Source organism: Rhinoraja longicauda, chromosome 15 (genome assembly GCF_053455715.1).
Source record: "Rhinoraja longicauda isolate Sanriku21f chromosome 15, sRhiLon1.1, whole genome shotgun sequence".
Taxonomy (NCBI): domain Eukaryota; kingdom Metazoa; phylum Chordata; class Chondrichthyes; order Rajiformes; family Arhynchobatidae; genus Rhinoraja; species Rhinoraja longicauda.
Genome location: NC_135967.1, coordinates 48,682,415 through 48,704,028, shown reverse-complemented (window position 1 = coordinate 48,704,028; position 21,614 = coordinate 48,682,415). Strand labels below are relative to the sequence as shown.

The following is a 21,614-nucleotide window of genomic DNA, read 5'->3' as shown; positions in this document are numbered from 1 at the left end:
GGCGGTGCTGGCTCGAAGGGCCGAATGGCCTCCTTCTGCACCTATTGTCTATTGTCTATGAGGAAAAACGTTTTCAGTCAGAGAGTTGTGAATCTGTGGAATTCTCTGCCTCAGAAGGCAGTGGAGGCCAATTCTCTGAATGCATTCAAGAGAGAGCTAGATAGAGCTCTTAAGGATAGCGGAGTCAGGGGGTATGGGGCGAAGGCAGGAACGGGGTACTGATTGAGAATGATCAGCCATGATCACATTGAATGGCAGTGCTGGCTCAAAGGGCCGAATGGCCTCCTCCTGCACCTATTGTCTATTGTCTATTGTCAATGTGATCATGGCTGATCATTCAAAATCAGAACCCTGTTCCTGCCTTCTCCCCATACCCCCTGACTCCACTATCTATCTAGCTCTCTCTTGAATGCATTCAGAGAATTGGCCTCCACTGCCTTCTGAGGCAGAGAATTCCACAGATTTACAACTCTCTGACTGAAAAAGTTTTCCCTCATCTCCGTTCTAAATGGCCTACCCCTTATTCTTAAACCGTGACCCCTGGTTCGGGACTCCCCCAACATTGGGAACATGTTTCCTGCCTCTAACGTGTCCAATCCCTTAATAATCTTATATGTTTCAATAAGATCCCCTCTCATCCTTCCAAATTCCAGCGTATACAAGCCTAATCGCTCCAGTCTTTCAACATACGACAGTCCCGCCATTCCGGGACAATACACAATAGACAATAGGTGCAGGAGTAGGCCATTTGGCCCTTCAAGCCAGCACCACCATTCAATGTGATCATGGCTGATCATTCTCAATCAGTATCCCGTTCCTGCCCTCTCCCCATACCCCCTGACTCCGCTATCCTTAAGAGCTCTATCTAGTTCTCTCTTGAATGCATTCAGAGACTTGCCCTCCACAGCCTTCTGAGGCAGTAAATTCCACAGATTTACAACTCTCTGACTGAAAAAGTTTTTCCTTATCTCCGTTCTAAATGTCCTACCCAGTTTATTCTTAAACTGTGGCCCCTGGTTCTGGACTCCTCCAACATTGGGAACATGTTTCCTGCCTCTAACATGTCCAACCCCTTAATAATCTTATATGTTTCGATAAGATCCCCTCTCATCCTTCTAAATTCCAGTGTATACAAGCCTAGCCGCTCCAGTCTTTCAACATACGACAGTCCCGCCATTCCGGGAATTAACCTAGTAAACCTACGCTGCACGCCCTCAATAGCAAGAATATCCTTCCTCAAATTTGAACACCACCAGATGTGCACGAACCTTGTCACTCTTCAAGCCACAGCTCGACAATTTGGACATGGCTCATCTACCAAACTTGCCCACGTAAAAATCTAAATAACCCTTTTGCAACCAGTACCCACACGAGTGAAACCTGCACGAGATAGCACCAGCTGTTGGCGGTTGTGCAGTAGAAAGCAGAAAAGCAGAAGAGAAACGCAGAAAAGTGTGTGCGTGTGAGGGGTGTGTGTGTGGGGGGGGGTGTGAATATGTGTGTGTGGGGTGTGTGTGTTTGTGGGGTGGTGTGTGTGTGGGGGGGGGGTGAGTGTGTGTGTATGTATGTGTGGGGTGTGTGTGTTGTGTGGTTGGTGTGTGGGGTGTGAGTGTGTGGGGTGGGTGTGTGTGGGGGGTGTGTATGGGTGTGAGTGTATGTATGTGGGTGTGTGTGAGTGAGTGGGTGTGTGTGGGGTGTGGCATGTGTGTAGGGTGTGTGTGTGTGTGGGGGGTGTATGTATGTGGGTGTGTGTGAGTGAGTGGGTGTGTGTGGGATGTGTGTGTGCGTGTGGTGTGAGTGTGTGTGGGGAGTGTAAGAGTGTGTGTGGTGTGTGTGTTTGGGGTGTATGTGTGTGGGGGGTGTGGGTGTGTGTATGTGTGGGGTGTGTGTATGTGTGGGATGTGGGGGGGGGGTGTGTTTGTGTGGGATGTGTGTGTGAGTGTGGGGTGTGTGTGTGTGTGTGGGGGTGTGTGTGTGTGTGTGGGGGGATGTGTGTGTGTGTGTGGGGTGTGTGTGAGTGTGTGGGGTGTGTATGTGTGGGGGGTGTGTGTGAGTGTGGGGTGAGTGTGGGGTGTGTGTATGTGTGTATGTGAGTGTGGGGTGTGTGTATGTGTGTGGGGTGTGTGTGAGTGTGTGTGGGGTGTGTGTGTGTGTGTGGGGTGTGTGTGTATGTGTGGGGGGGGTGTGAGTGTGGGTATGCGAGTGTGGGGTGTGTGTCTGTGGGGTGTGTGTGAATGTGTGTGTTGGGGGGGTGTGAGTGGGTGTGTGTATGTGTGGGATGTGGGGTGTGTGTGTGTGGGGTGTGTGTGTGAGTGTGTGTGTGGGGGGGTGTGTGGGGTGTGTGTGTGTGGGGTGTGTGTGTGTGGGGTGTGTGTGTGGGGGTGTGTGTGGGGGGGTGTGTGGGGTGTGTGTGAGTGGGGGTGTGTGTATGTGTGTGTGTATGTGTGGGGTGTGTGTGTGTGTGTGTGTATGTGTGGGATGTGTGTGTGAGGGGGTGTGAGTGGGTGTGTGTGGGGTGTGGCATGTGTGTAGGGTGTGTGTGTGTGGGGTGTATGCATGTGGGTGTGTGTGAGTGAGTGGGTGTGTGTGGGATGTGTGTGAAGAGTGTGTGCGGTGTGAGTGTGTGTGGGGTGTGTGTGTTTGGGGTGTATGTGTGTGGGGGGGTTTGGGTCTGAGTGTGTGTGGGTGTGAGTGTGGGGTATGTGTGTGTGTGAGTGTGAGGTGGTGTGTGTGTGTGAGTGTGTACCTCTCACCCGCCCGCCTCCTCTCCGGGTGGGGGCGGGGCGACACCAACAGCCACGGCGCGCGCTGGAAGTGACGTCAGCAGGCCGGCCAGCCGCCAATGGGAGCGCGGGGTGGGTGGGCGCGCGGATCGCCGGGCGGGAGGGAGGGAGGGAGAGGGGGGGGAGGAGGAGGAGGAGGAGGAGGAGGACAGCGGCGGCGGCGGCGGATGTCGGGACCGGCACCGGGCTCTCATTCTCACTGAGGTAAAAAAAATAAAGTAGCCGGTTGTGGTCGGGGGTAGAGCTGAGTGATGGACGCGCGGGTATTTAGCCTGCCCACTCTACCCGCCGCCGGGAGGACGGGAGAACGGGAGACAGACGACGCTGCCCACCCGCCCTCGGTCCCAGAGAGTTTGACAGGAGCCGGCCGGAGTGCGAGCACAAGCCCAGCCCCAGCACTAGCACTAGCACTAGCACTAGCACCAGGCCCAGCCGACCGGCCCGTTGCCCGAGGTCCTCCCCTCCCTACCCTCGGTCAAGGGGGATTCACGCACTGCTGGCTTCCTGTATGTTAGGACATTTAATCTGCAATAACAAAAGTGCAGTGACTGCATCCACCCCCCTCCCCTCCTCCTCCTCCTCCTCCTCCTCCCTCCACTCTTGTGTACAGAAACTTCACCCAACTTCAACGGCAGGTCCTGTAGAGTCCCCCCCCCTCCCCTCCTCCACTCCCACTCCCATAGTTGTCATTTAGTTGTTGCTGGAGCATTGGCTTGGGTCCCTGGCAATCCTCTGGCGAAGGCGGCTTGTACTTGACATTACTCTGTCCAGTGTGTAGTTGGATTGTCACTGAACTATATGCAAAAAAAGATTTTCTCTGTACCTGTACTTGGGTACGTGTGCTAAGGACAGTGAAATTATTTTTTTGCATATAGTTCAGTAACAATCCTACCATAAAATGCCATTGAATCATTGAGAACTGAGGTGTGTGCTCTGGAGTGGGCAGGAGGCAAGGGTGATGGGATCAATGGATTGATCCCCATGGTTTTGTTCTCCCCATTATTCAACTGTGTATCTCTCGACACATTTATAATGTAGGTTTGCCTTGTAAACATGTCACGTTGTAATTGTGCTGCCTTTCCAGCGGGGCTGTATTAGGGCCTCCACAGGCAAAGCTGCAAGTTTGGATTTGACTGTGGCAGATATGCAAATGCAGGAGTTTGTAACAGAGAAAAGCAGATCCAAATTAGTTTGCAGTTTTTGTTTTATGGAGTGCGTTCATTTTGTAATTGAGAACGAGATGTTCTGTCACAAAGTTTGTGAGTTGAAACAATATGAAGATATCATGGAGCATTTCATTTTAAAACATGCTGTTTAAAAACTGAATACTGTACTTGCAATAAATAGTTAATAGTGCTACAAAAAAGGTTAAAATAATTGGACTCACTTTTTGCGAGTAGTTTAAAGGATGGAGTAGTGTGTAAATTGAGAGCATCATGAAGTGTATAATTTAATTTCTCAAATGTGCTTAATAACATGTTTATCGCATTTAAAGTTAGTCTTGACTTCAAAAAATCTTTGAAAATATGTCAAAATTGGTCCAGGCATATGTGAAGTGAAATTTAGAAGTGGTGAAGTGTGGCATATTCTCTATAGTCAGTAATATCAGTAATTTACATTGTCACATGGGTCAAATAGACTTAATTTTTAGTTTATGAAGGAATCACCAATAAAGTCAAGTCAAGTTTATTTGTCACATACACATACACAATGTGCAGTGAAATGAAAGTGGCAATGCCTGCGGATTGCGCACAAAAAAGAATTACAGTTACAGCATATAAATAAAGTTAATAATTTACTATAGTGTAGACAAAAATTTAGTCTCTGGAGTTATAAAAGTTGACAGTCCTGATGGCCTGTGGGAAGAAACTCCGTCTCATCCTCTCCGTTTTCACAGCGTGACAGCGGAGGCGTTTGCCTGATCGTAGCATCTGGAACAGTCCGTTACTGGGGTGGCAGGGGTCCCTCATGATCTTGCTTGCTCTGGATCTGCACCTCCTGATGTATAGGTCCTGCAGAGGGATGAGTGTAGTTCCCATGGTGCGTTCTGCCGCACGCACTACTCTCTGCAGGGCCATCCTGTCCTGGGCAGAGCTGTTCCCAAACCAGACTGTAATGTTGCCGGACAGGATGCTCTCTACAGCCCCAGAGTAGAAGCAATGAAGGCTATGACAGTTGAAGCAAAAAGGTGTTCTAGACTAAATGAAGGGTCTCGAGCCAAAATGTTGTCTGTCCATTTTGTTCCTTAGATCCTACCTGACCCGCTGAGTTACTCCAGCTGCTCTCCTTTTATCACGACATATACCAGTATCTGTGGTCTCTTATACCACAATTTTTACTGCTCCAGTGCAAAATCTCTTCAAGGTATGCCCTCTTTGAAGAGGATTTCTTCTCCAGGAGCTCTGTGATTTTCACTGCTCTCTGACATCTTGACCACATTCACATCCAAATCTGCTAATTTCGCCACATGTCCTTCTAGTCGAGATGCAGATTGTTGACCCAAAATGTAGACTGTCCATTTCCCTCCACAGATGCTGCATGATCTATTGAGCTTCTTCTGTAGTCTCTTGTGCCCCTGTTATTTGACCTTCCTGGCCAAATGATAGTCATAGAGTGATACAGTATGGAAACAGGCCTTTTGGCCCAACTTTCCCACACCAGCCAACATGTCCCTGTGTTTGGCTCCCTCCAAACCTGACCTATCCATGTACCTGTCTAACTGTTTCTTAAATGTTGGGGGTAGTCCCAGCCTCAACTACCTCCTCTGGCAGCTTATTCCATACACCCATCACCCTTTGTGAGAAAACAGTTATTGGACAAAACAGAAATGTTCAAAACACTCAACAGCTCAGGTAGCATTCATGGCAAGTGAAACAAAGTTAATGTGCTGCCATCTACTAACATCATGCCTGATCAGATTGTAACACTGGCTCCACATTCCTATCCAGCTACAGTAAGCATTCATCCATCTGCTTATGAAGAATCTTATCAACCTTGCCCTTAAAATATTAAAAACTAAAATATTGGCTCATGTTAGGCATGTGAAGGTAATAGGAGGCCTGATGAGGACCTATACAGTCACACAGGGAGAACACACAAAATCCAGATGGACTGCACCAGAGTTAAGATTGAATTAGGGCTACTGGCATGAATGTGTCACCTTGTTGCTCCGCCGTGTCAATTTGTTGCTGTCAATATCCTACATTGCCTAATATATATATTTTAAATCTTCTCGAATGTATCACAAGATGCTGGAGTAACTCAGCAGGTCAGGCAGCATCTTGGAGAGAAGGAATGGGTGACGTTTCGGGGCGAGATCCTTCTTCAAACTATTATCTGAATCTTCTCTTGCTGTTTTAAATTCTAACGGATGCAAACCCAGCATATCCAATCTTTTCTTATAAGAAAACTCATCCCTTCTATGTAATGGTCAAGAGTGTTTAATTATCATATGTACTGACAATGGAACAGTGAATTCAATTTTCTCAGAATTATTTCCATTGCATTAACATCCTTGCATAATGAGACCAGTACTGCAGATGTGGTCTCACTGGTGCCTTGTACAACTGAAGCATCAACTTCCCCTTTTTGTTCCACTTACTCTCACGATAAATTATAACTTTTGGATGGCTTTCCTCAATGGTTGCTTCCAAGTCTGCTTGTGTGATCTTTTTTGCATGTGTGGTCTCCCTGTTTGCCCCCTCATACTTTTTTCCCATGTTTTCGACCTCTGTTCCCCCCTTTTAATGAACCTCATTACCTGATTAAATCTCGATACCTGCCTTTTTGCTTTATTGCATTATCATGGATATTAATACACGTAATCACAGTCGAAGAGGTGCTGAAGATACGTGAAGGCAGACAAATCTCCAGGGCCTGATCAGGTATATCCGAGGACATTGTGGGAAACTAGAGAGGAAATTGCCTGGGCCCTTTTTGAAATTTACCTGTCATCTTTTAATACAGGAGAGATGCTGGAATACTGGATGGTGGCAAATGTGCCTTTATTGAAAAAGTGCTGCTGGGAAAATGCTGGGAACTATAAGCCAATGAGCTTGCATCTGTAGTTGGAAAGTTACTAGAGGGTATTCTGAGGGATAGAATATACAGGCATTTAGATGGACAAGGGCTGATTAGGGATGGTCAGCATGGTTTTGTATGTGGGAGGTCGTGTCTCACTAATCCGATTGAGCTTTTTGAAGATTAAACTAAAAAGGTCAATGAGGGCAGAGCTATAGATGTTGTATATATGGATTTCAGTAAGGCATTTGACAAGGTTCCACATGGTAGGCTGCTCCGTAAGGTTAGATCGCATGGGATCCAAGGACAGATAGCTGAATGGATAGAAAATTGGCTTCGTGGAAGAAAGCAGTGGGTGATGGTGGAAGGCTGCTTCTCGGACTGGAGGCCTGTGACTAGTGATGTGCCCAGAGTTCAGTGCTAGGTCTGTTACTGTTCGTCATCTACATCAATGATTTGGATGTGAACATACATGGCAAGATTCGCAAGTTTTCTGATGATACAAAAGTGGGTGGTTTTGCAGATAGTGAAGATGGTTGTGAAAAATTGCAGCAGGATCTTGATCGATTGGCCTGGTGGGCTGAGGAATGGTTGATGGAATTTAATACAGAGAAATGTGAGGTGTTGCATTTTGGGATGTCTAACATGGGCAGGACCTACACAATGAATGGTAGGATTCCGGGGAGTGTTGTAAAGCAGAAGGATCCAGGAGTACAGGTGCATGGTTCCTTGAAGGTCGAGTTGCAGGTAGACAAGGTGGTCAAAAAGGCTTTTGGTACATTGGTCTTCATCAGCCAGAATATTGAGTTGGGAGGTCATTTTGCAGTTGTTTAAGACTTGGTGAGGCTGCATTTAGAGTATTGTGTTCAGTTCTGGACATCATGTTATAGGAAAGATTCCATAAAGCCAATATCGTCAAGCTTGAAAGGGTTCAGAGAAGATTTATGAGGATATTGCCAGGACTAGAGGGTGTGAGCTCCAGGGAGAGGTTGAGTAGGCTGGGACTCTATTCCCTGGAATGCAGGAGGATGAGCCGTGATCTTATAGAGGTGTATAAAATCATGAGATGAATAGCTCGGGTAGATGCACAGAGTCTCTTGCCCAGAGTAGGTGAATTGAGGACCAGAGGACATTGGTTTAAGGTGAAGGGGAAAAGATTTAATCGGAATCTGAGGGATAACGTTTTCACACAAAGGGTGGTGGGTATATGGAACAAGCTGCCAGAGGAGGTAGTTGAGGCTGGGACTATCCCAGCGTTTAAGAAGCTGTTAGACTGGTACATGGATAGACAGGTTTGGAGGGATATGGACCAAACGCAGGCAGGTGGGACTCGTGTAGCTGGGACATGTTGGCTGGTGTGGGCTAGTTGGGCCGAAGGGCCCGTTTCCACACTGTATCACTCTTTAGAAATAAATTGTCTTCTAGTGCGCAATCTGATATTTTTGAATGATGGCAGAAAACAAATAAAAGTATATTTAAATCACTAAAACAAAAATATTATATTAACTAAATCTGCCCATACACAACATGGAAGTCTTTGTGTTTCGACCTTAGAAAATGCCTGTGAAATTGTTTGCCATGCAAAAACTGTTAGGTTGTGACAATTAGCAGGCAACTTCTGCGGAAACTGCATGTTTAAGCAGTACTACTGAAGTACTTCTAACTATTCTATAATTGATGTATGGAAGCTTCAAACCATTTTGCAGTTTTGTTATTTGGGCTGTGGCAACCAAACAATACAGAAGTTTCAGCTGATCACTTAAATTTCGTATTTCCATAAAACTTGCAGCGGTTCTAGCAATGAAGTGATTTCTTTTTTAAAACATCTTCAGGATCCTCTTTCCTTCTTACAAATTGAACTAATTTATAAATTTGTTATATATTTTGCATGTACAAAAAAAGTCTGTAGAAGGGTCTCAACCCGAAACGTCATCCATTCCTTCTCTCCTGAGATGCTGCCTGTCCCGCTGAGTTACTTCAGCATTTTGTGTTTATCTTCGGTTTAAATCAGCATCTGCAGTTGCTTCCTATACAATCAGATAATAATCTGCCTTTCTATTCTTACTTCCAAAGTGAATAACCTCACACTTATCTACATTAAACTGCATCTGCCATGTATCCGCCCACTCACACAACCTGTCCAAGTCACCCTGCAGCCTCATTGCATCTTCCTCACAATTCACACTACCCCCCAGCTTAGTATCATCTGCAAATTTGCTAATGGTACTTTTAATCCCTTCGTCTAAGTCATTAATGTATATCGTAAATAGCTGGGGTCCCAGCACCGAACCTTGCGGTACCCCACTGGTCACTGCCTGCCATTCCGAAAGGGACCCATTTATCCCCACTCTTTGCTTTCTGTCTGTCAACCAATTTTCTATCCATGTCAGTACCCTACCCCCATGAACCTATCGGTAGGATGGCAATGGAGATAATCAGCAGCTTCTAATTCCTGGGCATGAACATCTCTGTGGATCTGTCTGGCACCCGGCACATTGATGTGATCATAATGAAAGCACATCAACACCTCCATTTCCATGGATGTATAAGGAGATTTGGCAGGTCATTGAATACTATCTAATTTCTACAGACGTAGTAGAGACCATACTGACTGGTTGCATCACATGACCTGATTCAGTAATTCGAATGCCCAATAATGAAGGATATTGTAGAAAGTTGTAGCATTGCCCGTCCCATCACAGGCATTGACCTCTCCACCATCAAATGGATCTACAGGAATAGCTGCCAAAAGAAGGCAGCAAACACCCACACCACCTTGGCCATGCTCTCATCTCGCTGTGACAATTGGAAAGAAAATACAGAAGCTTGGGAACCTTGGGAACCATTACCCCAGGTTCAAGAACAGCTCCTTCCCATCAGCCAAGAGACTCTTGAACCATTCAGCACAACCCCACCTCAGCACTGAACTACCATAGATAACTGTTAATTTATTGTATTAATCGTTGTATATTAATTTGTTGCGTTAATGTGCCTGTAAAGCTGCAGCAAGTAGGCATTTCATTACTCCTGACCTTGTGGAAATGATAATTAAACATGTATTGTCTCTTGACTCTTAATATAAGGAAATCAACAGGAAATTTACATATTTACAAACTCCACTAACGAATAATATGTTAATGATCAAATTGGGCTTGGGGATAAATATTTCAATAGAAACAACAATTTATTTCTCTCCACCACGTACCATCTCTAACAAAATAAAAAAATACTACATGGTGCTTCAGAAACCAATCTTGACGATGAACCACATGGGGCAGAAAGTGATTAAGGAGCCTATGAAAGAAATACAGTGAAGTGAAAAGGGAAGTACGGGAAGCATTCACTATTTCAGTTATTTACAGTGGTGATACATTTGCACAGAATAACTTCAACAATGAGACTGGGTTGTTCAGAAGTCCAGCAAACTCATCATGACGATTAACTGATCAACTGAAGGCTGATAGTTAAACCTGTTGGAATGGAATGGTAAAAGAAAAGCTACAAATACTAGTAATCTAGTCAGAGAGACCGTTGTTCAGATGACACATTTAAAGTAAGACCTCATCGATGTTATTGTTGTTGACCTCACCAGTCATTGAAAGCAAGCGTGCAGGTGTAGCAGGCAGTGAAGAAAGCGAATGGTATGTTAGCATTCATAGCAAGAGGATTTGAGTATAGGAGCAGGGAGGTTCTGCTGCAGTTGTACAGGGCCTTGGTGAGACCGCACCTGGAGTATTGTGTACAGTTTTGGTCTCCTAATCTGAGGAAAGACATTCTAGCCTTAGAGGGAGTACAGAGAAGGTTCACCAAATTGATCCCTGGGATGGCAGGACTTTCATATGAAGAAAGACTGGCTAGACTAGGCTTATACTCGCTGGAATTTAGAAGACTGAGGGTGGATCTTACTGAAACATATAAAATTCTTAAGGGGTTGGAGAGGCTAGATGCGGGAAGATTGTTCCTGATGTTGGGGAAGTCCAGAACCAGGGGTTACAGCTTAAGGATAAGGGGGAAGTCTTTTAGGACCGAGATGAGAAAACATTTCCTCACACAGAGTGGTGAGTCTGTGGAATTCTCTGCCACAGAAGGTAGTTGAGGCCAGTTCATTGGCTATATTTAAGAGGGAGTTAGATGTGGCCCTTGTGGCTAAAGGGATCAGGGGGTATGGAGAGAAGGCAGGTACAGGTTACTGACCTGGATGATCAGCCATGATCATATTGAATGGCGGTGCAGGCTCGAAGGGCCGAATGGCCTACTCCTGCACCTATTTTCTATGTTTTCTATGTTATGTGTGAGCGAAAGCTCCTGTGGCATTAGTTAAAGGTGAACAGATGAAACTTCAATGTTATGGTGTACATTTATCCCTCTTTGAGCATCACAAACAGGATTCCTCCCCCCACCCTCGATTAGAGTTTGACCTAGCTGTGCGCAAAATGTCTTGTGAATCGCTTTTGCCATAAGACCGCAACCATATCTCAGAGGTACATAATCAACGCTAAAGTGCATTGGATTATTGTTGCAATGTGAAGGGAGTTATTTAGTGAAAATCTTTCTTCATGGTATTGAGGATACATGTAATGACTGAATGGGAATGAATGGATGCGGTGAGTAATTATACTGGTTTTTATATGGAATTGTAGTTTTTTAAATCATAGAACTTGTAATTCCCCATTACTATTTATTTCTATTGATGAGCAAAGACCTAATAGTCCATTGTCGTTTCTTTTCTATTGAATCGTCCTATTAGTTTCATTAGTACTCGGACTTGCGATTGGACTAGTTTTAGATTTGTTTTATTCTGTTTATATGTTCCAAAATAATTTGATTGGCTAATTCTTTCTCAATGTATTACCATTTTATTGGAAGCCTACAAATTTCTATGCTGTCAAAAGAAATTAAAGTTTGAACAGCTGATTAGCTGACATTTGATAGACAAAGCGTTTGTACAAACAGAATCTCTGGAAACATGTGACAAGGAAAGTAGGGTGTTGAACTTTTTAGTAATTTTACAGATTTTAAAACCTAAATGAGTTGGGGGCTTCTTGAAGAATAGCCTTGCCATTTTTGTCAGTGAATTGGAACTTGAATTGGAGCTGGTGCAACTAATCACGGGATTTACTCTTCTGGATGGAGTTGTTACCACTTCTGTTACCAGGCACACAGTGGTTTGGATCACTTGGAAGTCAGTGATTAAGCCAGAAGGTTTAAAATACTGTTTTAAAGGGAGCTTGCAGTGCTCGTGGTTTTGCAGATGTGCGTTGTTGGAGGTAGACAGTTTGTTTAGTAGACGTGGGCACTTGGTCCTCAACTTCCTCTGCTTATTCCCTGTTTAACATTAGTGCCCATCTCTGGTAGTTTTCTATGCTACTTGGGGCACATTTAAGCATAATTTCGGGCAGCCTTGTGAGTTTAGGGGCCACCTTTTTTTAAATTGTATTTTATTCAGATGATGAAATAATTCAGTGAAAAGACTGAATGAATAGTACATGGTCTATTTTGCTGTAACATTTTGAAGAAAAAAAAATCTATCCTCTTGGTGTTAATTGTTAAACTATTTCAAAAATGTCATATTTTTCTTGGAATCACAACACTGTCTACTGGAGAAAGAGCCACTTTTCGAAAAAATAGTTTGAACTTATCTGCCATCAGCTTCCTGGTCATATTAGCAGAGATGGTTCAAAAGTTGAACCATTTGAAGTTGCGTATTGTTGAAAGCTCCAATCTTATTTCTAGTTGGTGCGAGTTAACTTTTTTTAGACATTGATGTAAGGTTCAGTTCAAAGGACATTGTCTTTGGCTTTTGTCATTGCATGCTTATGGATTGGATGTGCAATGGAAATGCCCTACATGGAGTAAACTAGCTTATCCTTTGTGTAAACTGATTTGAGGTGCAACCAGATTACCCCGCTTTAATACTATACAATCTTACCAGATTTAAATTGTAATGTGCCACATGTAAGGATTTACTTTGTTTGCTAAATGAGTACAGCAGTGGATGACATGGCGAATAAATATGTCTTGCTAGTCATAAAGAAGCGCTGAACTAGAAATAAAAGCCTGTTACTTGGGCACTTGGATAGAAAATAGCACAATATTTGCTGCAAGTTTCATTGTTTTATTATTTTCCCAGCATTGTTTTTTAGTTAAATATATATTTTGGATTTTTTCTTTGTCAGTACCATCGCAATGTTTAAGAAACATTTGGACGGGTACATGGATAGGATAGACTTTGAGGAATATGAGCCAAACACGGGCAGGTGGGACTAGTTTAGATGGGGGATCTTGGTTGGTGTGGGCATTGGGCCGAAGAGCCTGTTTCCACGCTGTATGACTCTGGTTCTATATAAACCAGAGGTAATTGGTATGCCTTATAGTTAACTGTAAATATCAGGACTGAGAAGGAACACTTTAACCTGGGGAGTAGTGAAATTTTAAAATTATTTACCTAAGAGGGATGCAGGGACTTGGTTATTGACTATTTAAGACAAAGGTTGATAGAATTTTGGATTTTAAGGGAATTAAGAGAAAAGAGATCCATGCAGGATGGTAGTGTTTAAGTCGAATATCAGTCATGATTTGATTGAATGGTAGTGCAGGTGCAATGGACCAAATAGTTTTTCATGTTTTTTCCAAATGTTTTACGGAAAATTCTTCCTATTGACTGCAAACCTGAACTTTGAAACACCAAACTGAATAAATCATTATGAACGTGAGCATTCCTTACTGCACAACATGAAGGCTTCCCATTAAGTTGCAATTGCTACTGCCATTGTGTTTGAATTTAAACGTGCATTTTCTAATTAAAATTGTGAATCTTTGGGAAGTGTGCTTCTGTCAATTCATACCTTGCTTAAATATAAAAAAACTACCTTGTTTAAATATAACAACAATTTCATGAGCACAATGGTGATACTTTGGATTTTGTATGGATGTTATCACCATGTTGAGAGATTGAAGTATAGTAGACTTTGGGATTATGAATATTTTTTTGCTATAGTGCCTACTGGTTAATGCAAATGCTCTTGTGATTCCCGCAATCTATGTAACAGGAATAGTGCTGGTGTCTAATGACTATGCTTTTATTAATAAACAGTGTAAGATTTAGCTGTTAAATGTAAATTTAAATACAAATACAATGTAAGTAACCCCTTTAAATTAAACAATTGAAAAGTCAGCAATTGGATTATAGTTCTAATATGATAGTTTTACTGTTCTAATTTATAGTAATATATTTTGCAGTAAAATATAATTGTGGAACTTTTGAGCTTACTTTGTGCATCAGTTCTTTCAACAGTTTACCACAAGAGTGCACATTAATTGATAAATTAAACGTTATTTTCAACTTTTTATAACTTCACCATTGTGAGAGGTCGGGCCACGGGGAAGTAACTCACATACTAGGATGTTGGTGGGGTATGGTTGAAGTAAGCCTAATGTTGTCCACAATTAAGAAAAGGGTTAAATTAAGTGAGCAGGCTCCATAAACTTGGCTTGTTTTCACTCAAGGATGGAGGGTTGATAATTGAATTGACTGAGCAGCGTAAAATGTAAAAATGATCTGATAGGGTACATACAGAAAAAGTTAATCATCTGTGGGGGAACTTGAAATGTTGGAAATATTTTAAAATAAAGATAATGTTTGAAATCTTCAACAAGTCAGGCAGTAATGACTCTCAGAAAGCTTTTGATACGGTCCCGAACAGGAGATTGGTGACTAAAATTAGAGCACATGGTATTGGGGGTAGGGTGTTGACATCGATAGAAAAATGGTTGGCAGACAAGAAGCAAAGAGTAGGAGTAAACGGGCCCTTTTCAGAATGGCAGGCAGTGGTGAGTGGAATGCCGCAAGGCTCGGTGTTGGGGCCGCAACTGTTTACCATATATATTAATGATTTGGAAGAGGGAATTAGAAGCAACACTAGCAAGTTTGCGGATGACACAAAGCTGGGTGGCAGTGTAAACTGTGAAGAGGATGTTAGGAGGTTGCAGGGTGACCTGGACAGGTTGAGTGAGTGGGCAGATGCAGTATAATATAGATAAATGTGAGGTTATCCACTTTGGCGGCAGAAACAAGGAGGCAGATTATTATCTCAATGGAGTTAGGTTAGGTAAGGGGGAGGTGCAGCGAGACCTGGGTGTCCTTGTACACCAGTCACTGAAAGTTGGCGTGCAGGTACAGCAGGCAGTGAAGAAAGCTAATGGAATGTTGGCCTTCATAACAAGAGGATTTCAGTATAGGAGTAGAGGTTCTTCTGAAGTTGTATAGGGCCCTGGTAAGATCACATCTGGAGTATTGTGTACAATTTTGGTCTCCTAATTTGAGGAAGGACATCCTTCTAATTGAGGCAGTGCAGCGTAGGTTCACGAGATTGATCCCTGGGATGGAGGAACTGACATATGAGGAAAGATTGAAAAGACTGGGCTTGTATTCACTGGAGTTTAGAAGGATGAGAGGGGATCTTATAGAAACATATCAAATTATAAAAGGACTGGACAAGCTAGATGCGGGAAAAATGTTCCCAAAGTTGGCCGAGTCCAGAACCAGGGGCCACAGCTTTAGAATAAAGGCGAGGCCATTTAAAACTGAGGTGAGAAAAAAACTTTTTCACCCAGAGAGTTGTGAATTTGTGGAATTCTCTGCCACAGAGGGCAGTGGAAGCCAAATCACTGGATGGATTTAAGAGAGAGTTAGATAGAGCTCTAGGGGCTAGTGGAATCAAGGGATATGGGGAGAAGGCAGGCACGGGTTATTGATTGGGGACGATCAGCCATGATCACAATGAATGGCGGTACTGGCTTGAAGGGCCAAATGGCCTCCTCCTGCACCTATTTTCTATGTTTCTATGTAAAACAACTAATATTTCAGTTTATTGACATGCTTCTGATTTGCGGCAGTAGTGATGGTGTTACCAGAATGTTTTGCAGTGTATTCATCCACAATTTTGATCCAGTGATGATGAAGATGGAGTATGTCCACATGTGGGTGCAGCAATATCCAAGTACCTTTGGCGATGTGGACTTCCCAATCTTCACCGTCAACTATTTCAATTGGTTTGCAGTAGAGTTGGGAAAGGTTGCTGAAGAGGCTTTAAAAGAGCTGCTATTTTATCAATCAATTGTATGTACTAATTCTCCTGCTAATATTGATCAGGGTTTGGGCCCAGCATTAATTTCCAAAAAGCAACAACAGCAGTCGAAAGGAAAATAGCGTATTTATTGCAGGAAATGCATTCTAACGTTGTACGTTGTCGAATAATGTGGAGAAATTAAAAATGGCCAAAAATATAACTTTAAGGTCAACATTTGGACAAGGCTCCTACTGAAATCTCGTGATATAAGTTACGAATTGTTTTTCTTTGGCAACTAGTATTGTTTGTATATTTATTGTTCTGTATGCATACTACCTATATTTAAAAGTAGATAAATTAGCATTTAAGAACTCTCCATGTGAGCAGCATTGTAAGAATCTACAGAATGAAATTGGAAGGAAAATGTTTATAAGGGGCAGATATAGAAATGTTATTGAATGGCGAATTCACATCAACACACCATTTGTCTGATTTAGTTTCTTAGCCCAATATTTGTGGGCAAAGATATTTTTATGAGCTGTTTTCTCCACACACACCTTTCACATCCAATTGTTTTGCATTTAATAATTTTTAGTTGATTTAAACAACAATATTTTTTTAGTAATTCACTCTGTTTCCCTTCTATATAGAAGAACATAGTTTCTAATCTAGTAATACCTGACAACTTTCATTATCCATAGGAGGAAGGTCTTTGTGCCTTTTGGAGCACTTTGTGATAATTCATCTGTAAACAGCAATAATAACCATAACACCCTGGGGATTTTTATAGTTAGCTTCCATCTCATTTATGGCTTTGATGTCTTGCTACTTCGCAAACCTTCACAGATGACTTGCCCAGCAGGTGTGAATTGCTATCTGGAATGGAATTCAATTATGGTTTCTTTCCTTTCTTTTACTGGAATGTAAGCATAGAAATAAATGCTTGTTATTAGGGGGCAAGGTTGTGTTCAGTAATTGAAAATGGGTCATTTTTTCCATCATTATCAAAGCCAGGAACTTTCCATCTGTTGCCTTTTTGTGCATAGTCCTCAAATAAAAAATGGGTTGAGATTATGAACATAATTTAAAAAGTGGTAAAATTTCTAATGCGATTTGTGTGGCATGACATGAAGACGTTGTCTTTGCCCTTCACTGCAAAATCCATTCTCTAGCCACCATTTCTACTTGCTTACTGTGCCTCAGTCCAAGACTGATCAATGTGTGTTTGAAACCCCAGCACCTTATTTTAACCTGACATATACGACTTATTACAAAACCATTGTCTCACAATATTGATCACATACGTTTCTATAATATGTCCCACCTTTCCTCCGCTTTAACCTTAATGCTGCTGAAATCCTCATTCATTTTCTTGACTTTCCAGTATTCACCTCCCCATGATAACATGTTATCTAGTCACGTGGTTTCCTTTTCACCTCTATACTTGCTGAAGCAAAATGGCCTCGGACCTCCCTACATCTCAAATCTAATCTGCAGCCCTGATATCTATGGGTGTCTGTTCCTCTGATCCTGATTTTTTTGTGATACCTAGTTTTATTCTGCTCTATCATTTGCTGCTATGCCCAGATGTCCAGGGTCTAAACTTTGTGAATTTCCTCCCTAAACCACTCCGCGTGACCACCCTCTCTCCTTTTAAGAGGTTATTGGAAACCTATCTGGTCAATTTTAGATACCATTTTATAAAATCTTCTGTGCTCAATGCCAAACTCTTGTGCCGTGCCTTAGAACATTTTGCTAATTAGAGGATGCAGTCAAACTCAAGATGTTATTTGCTTTCATTATTTGTACTTTGTTATTGTTCAGGACTTCCAGTTCACATTTGTGGATATCCTGTATTATACTGTTGTACATATAACACTTGTATGGGAAAATAGTAATGTTGTCAGTTTTTAGTTTAGTTTAGGAAAACACATTCTTCACCAGGTATGTAACAATTTTGATTAGAATTTACCTTTGACTGCATATTACCTAACAAGAGGTCCATAACACACACATTTTGATGAACAGGTCTTTGTTTTTCTGTTGGCTCTGTACTTATTTTTCAAAAATGGCTTGCAAGCATTCAGCACAAACAAGCTTTTTTCGCCTCTGTCCTTGCATTGTCCCTGAGCACGTCTTGTGTTTCATCCGCCCAATAACCACCAAAGCACCTGCTCCCCCTCAAACCACCTGCCCCCCCCTTATCCTGTCAACCCCTGCCTCAGTTCTCCCCAGTCTCCACCACTGACCTCTCTGACCTCTTCACAGGAATAAAAACTGCCACCTGCTCTCTGGACCCCATCCCCTCCAGCTTTGTCAAGGCCTGCCTTCCTGCTCTCTCTCCACTTATCACTGCAACAATAAACTCCTCCCTGTCCACTGGCATCGTCCCGCCATCCCTCAAAATCGCTGCTGTCACCCCCATTCTGAAAAAACCTGGTCTCAACCCTGATACCCCAAACAACTTCAGACCAATCTCCAACCTACCCTTTCTGTCCAAAGTTTTGGAACGTGCTGTAGCTTCCCAACTCAAATACCACCTCTCTACCAATAACCTGTATGAAACTTTCCAATCCGGATTCCGCTCCAACCACTGTACTGAAACTTCGCTCCTCAAAATCACAAACGACCTTTTCCTCTCCTCCGACGCTGGCAACCTCAACATCCTCATCCTACTTGACCTCAGCGCCGCCTTTGACACCATAAATCACTCCATTCTCCTCACCCGACTTGAAACCTCCTTTAACATCACCGGCACAGCCCTATCCTGGTTCAAATCTTACCTCTCTGACAGGCACCAGTTCATCTCCATTAACAACTGTAAATCCCCCACCGCTCCCCTCCCCCAAGGTGTCCCCCAAGGCTCAGTCCTTGGCCCCCTCCTCTTCATCCTCTACCTGTTCCCCCTTGGTCAATTAATCCGCCGTCATGGTCTCAACTTCCACTGCTTCGCCGATGATATCCAGCTCCTCATCTCCACCAAGTCAATCTCCACCACCACACACTCTACACTGACAAACTGCATCACTGAAATAAAATCTTGGCTTCAATCAAATTTCCTCAAACTCAACTGCAACAAATCTGAAATCATCGTCATTTGTCCAAAAACGCTCACCAAATCCACCCAAAACTTCATCCTCAATATTGATGGTCTCCCAGTATCCACCTCCCCTCGCATCTGGAATCTTGGAATCATCTTTGATCAAACCCTCTCCTTTGACAAACACATCAAACACATCACAAAGACAGCCTTCTTCCACCTCAAAAACATTGCCCGTCTCCGTCCATCCCTCTCCTCCACAGCTGCAGAAACCCTCATCCACGCCTTCATCACCTCCCGTCTGGACTACTGCAACAGCCTCCTCTATGGCGCACCCTCAAAAATCATCAGTAAACTTCAATACATTCAAAACTCCGCTGCCCGTCTACTCACACACACCTCGATCCGTGACCATATCACCCCCGTCCTTTATAAACTCCACTGGCTCCCCATCCCCCAGAGAATCCAGTACAAAATCCTCCTCATGACCTACAAAGCCCTCCATAACCTGGCCCCATCCTACCTGACCGACCTCCTCCACAGGCACACTCCCACCTGCACCCTCCGCTCTGCTACTGCCAATCTCCTATCCCCCACATCCGGACCAAACTCAGATCCTGGGGGGACAGGGCTTTCTCCATCGCTGCTCCCACCCTATGGAACTCACTACCCCAAACCGTCAGAGACTCCTCCACACTCACCACATTCAAAACATCACTGAAGTCTCACCTGTTCAGTACTGCCTTCAACCACTGAAGGTCACCTCACCTTCTGTCTCCTTTCTCTGTTCGTTTACTTATTTATCTATTTATTCACTTCCCTATGTTCTCTAAATCCCTGTAAAGCGTCTTTGAGTATATGAAAAGCGCTATATAAATGTAATGCATTATTATTATTATTATTAATAACAGAACTGTTTCTGCTTTGGTAGTAATGTTTCTCTTGCCATCTATTGAAAGTACCAAGTCTGTTGAGTATCTCATTAAAAATATTGGATTGTTGGTGCTGAGGGTGAGCAGAGAGATGATCACTGAATCTACAGATTGAGAAATGTTCTCACAGATCTCTCATCATGGAGAGGAGAGCCTTTAGTTTAGTTTTAGTTTAGTTTAATTTACAGATACAGCGCAGAAACAGGCCCTTTGGCCCACCGAGCCTGCACCGACCAGTGATCCCGCACATTAACATTACCGACACACACTTAGAACAATTTACAAGCCAATTAACCTACAAACATGTACCCGTTTGGAGTGAGGGGGGAAACCGAAGATCTCAGAGAAAACCCATGCAGGTCACTTGGAGAACGTACAAACTCTGTAGGCAGCACCCATAGTCGGGATTGAACCCGGGTCTCTGGAGCTGCAAGCGCTGAAAGGCAGCAACTCTACCGATGCGCCAACGTGCCCTTTAAAGTAGGCATACCTTGAAGAGATTCTACAGTGGAACAGTAAAATGCACTCACCCAGACCTGCATACAAACATAGAAACATGGAAAATAGTTGCTGGGGTAGGGCATTCAGCCATTCGAGACAGTGGCTGATCATCCAAAATCAGTACCCCGTTCCTGCTTTCTCCCCATATCCCTTGATTCCTTTAGCTCTATGAACTATATCTAACTCTCTCTTGAAAACATCCAGTGAATTGGCCTCTATGGCCTTCTATGGCAGAGAATTCTACAGATTCACAACTCTGAGTGAAAAAGTTTCTCCTCATCTCAGTCCTAAATGGCTTACCCCTTACTCTTAAACTTTGTCACACTGTCTTTGTCCATGTAAAGATTCCCTTCTTGGCCTCTAAATGGTCTTATAATTTCCGTTTCACACTAACATATTTGTTTAGAGATACAGCATGGAAACAGGGCTTTAGGCCCACAGATTCCATGCAGACAATTGATCACCCATTCACAATAGTTCCATATTATCCCACTTTATCCCACTTTCACATCCACTATTCACACCCTATAGACTAGGGGCAATTTACAGAGGACAATTAACCTACAAATACGCATATCTTTGGGATTTGGGAGGAAGCTGGAGCACCTCGAGGAAACCCACGTGGTCAGAGGGATAACATGCAAACTCCATACAGACAGCTCCCAAGGTCAGGATTGAACCCAGATCTTTGGCACTGCGAGGCAGCAGCTCTACCAGTTATGCCACTGTGCCACCCTCGTTGAATAACTTTGCATTCTCTTTTACATTTGTTTCTGTGATGGGTATGGCTTTATGACTCTATTTGTTGCAGTCTTTTTTGTATCTCATTTTCTTCGTACTTCTACTGTGGGATACTCACTTGGCTGGTTTCCACATGATAATAGTCTAGCATCTATCATATGCACTTGCAATAGTAAGCCAGATTGTCAATAATGTGGCCATGAGAGTTGGAGGGGGTTTCCACATGTAAATGCTATCATGTCTTGTTGGGGAAGGAAAGTGAAAATGACACAAGGAATCAGGTTAACAAGTCATAGCCACAATACTGCTGATAAACCTTTTCAATCAGCATAGACCCCCACTCCCCAATCTTCTGGTGTAGCTGCTGTTGAAGCTTTCATTATTTAAAATATTGTTAATCTTTGTAGCACTAAAATATTCCAAAACTATTAAAATGAATCAGAATTTGAAGATGAACAATTATTGTGAAGAATATGTGGAGAAGATATGTGAAGAAGACGGCAGGAGAAGGGAAAGACATTGTGGCCTT

The 21,614-nt window shown here is 43.2% G+C and overlaps 1 protein-coding gene across 2 annotated transcripts in view; it reads left to right on the top strand.

Moving 5' to 3' along the window:
• The first annotated feature begins 2,891 nt into the window (after positions 1–2,891).
• klhl13 (kelch-like family member 13) overlaps positions 2,892–21,614 on the top strand; it is a 169,612-nt gene continuing 150,889 nt past the window's right edge. Inside the window, exon 1 of one of the 2 annotated variants that reach the window (XM_078412628.1) lies at positions 2,892–2,987. The gene's annotated coding sequence lies outside the window, so the exon portion shown is untranslated. The remainder of the gene's footprint in view (positions 2,988–21,614) is intronic. The other variant, XM_078412631.1, reaches the window with a different exon arrangement.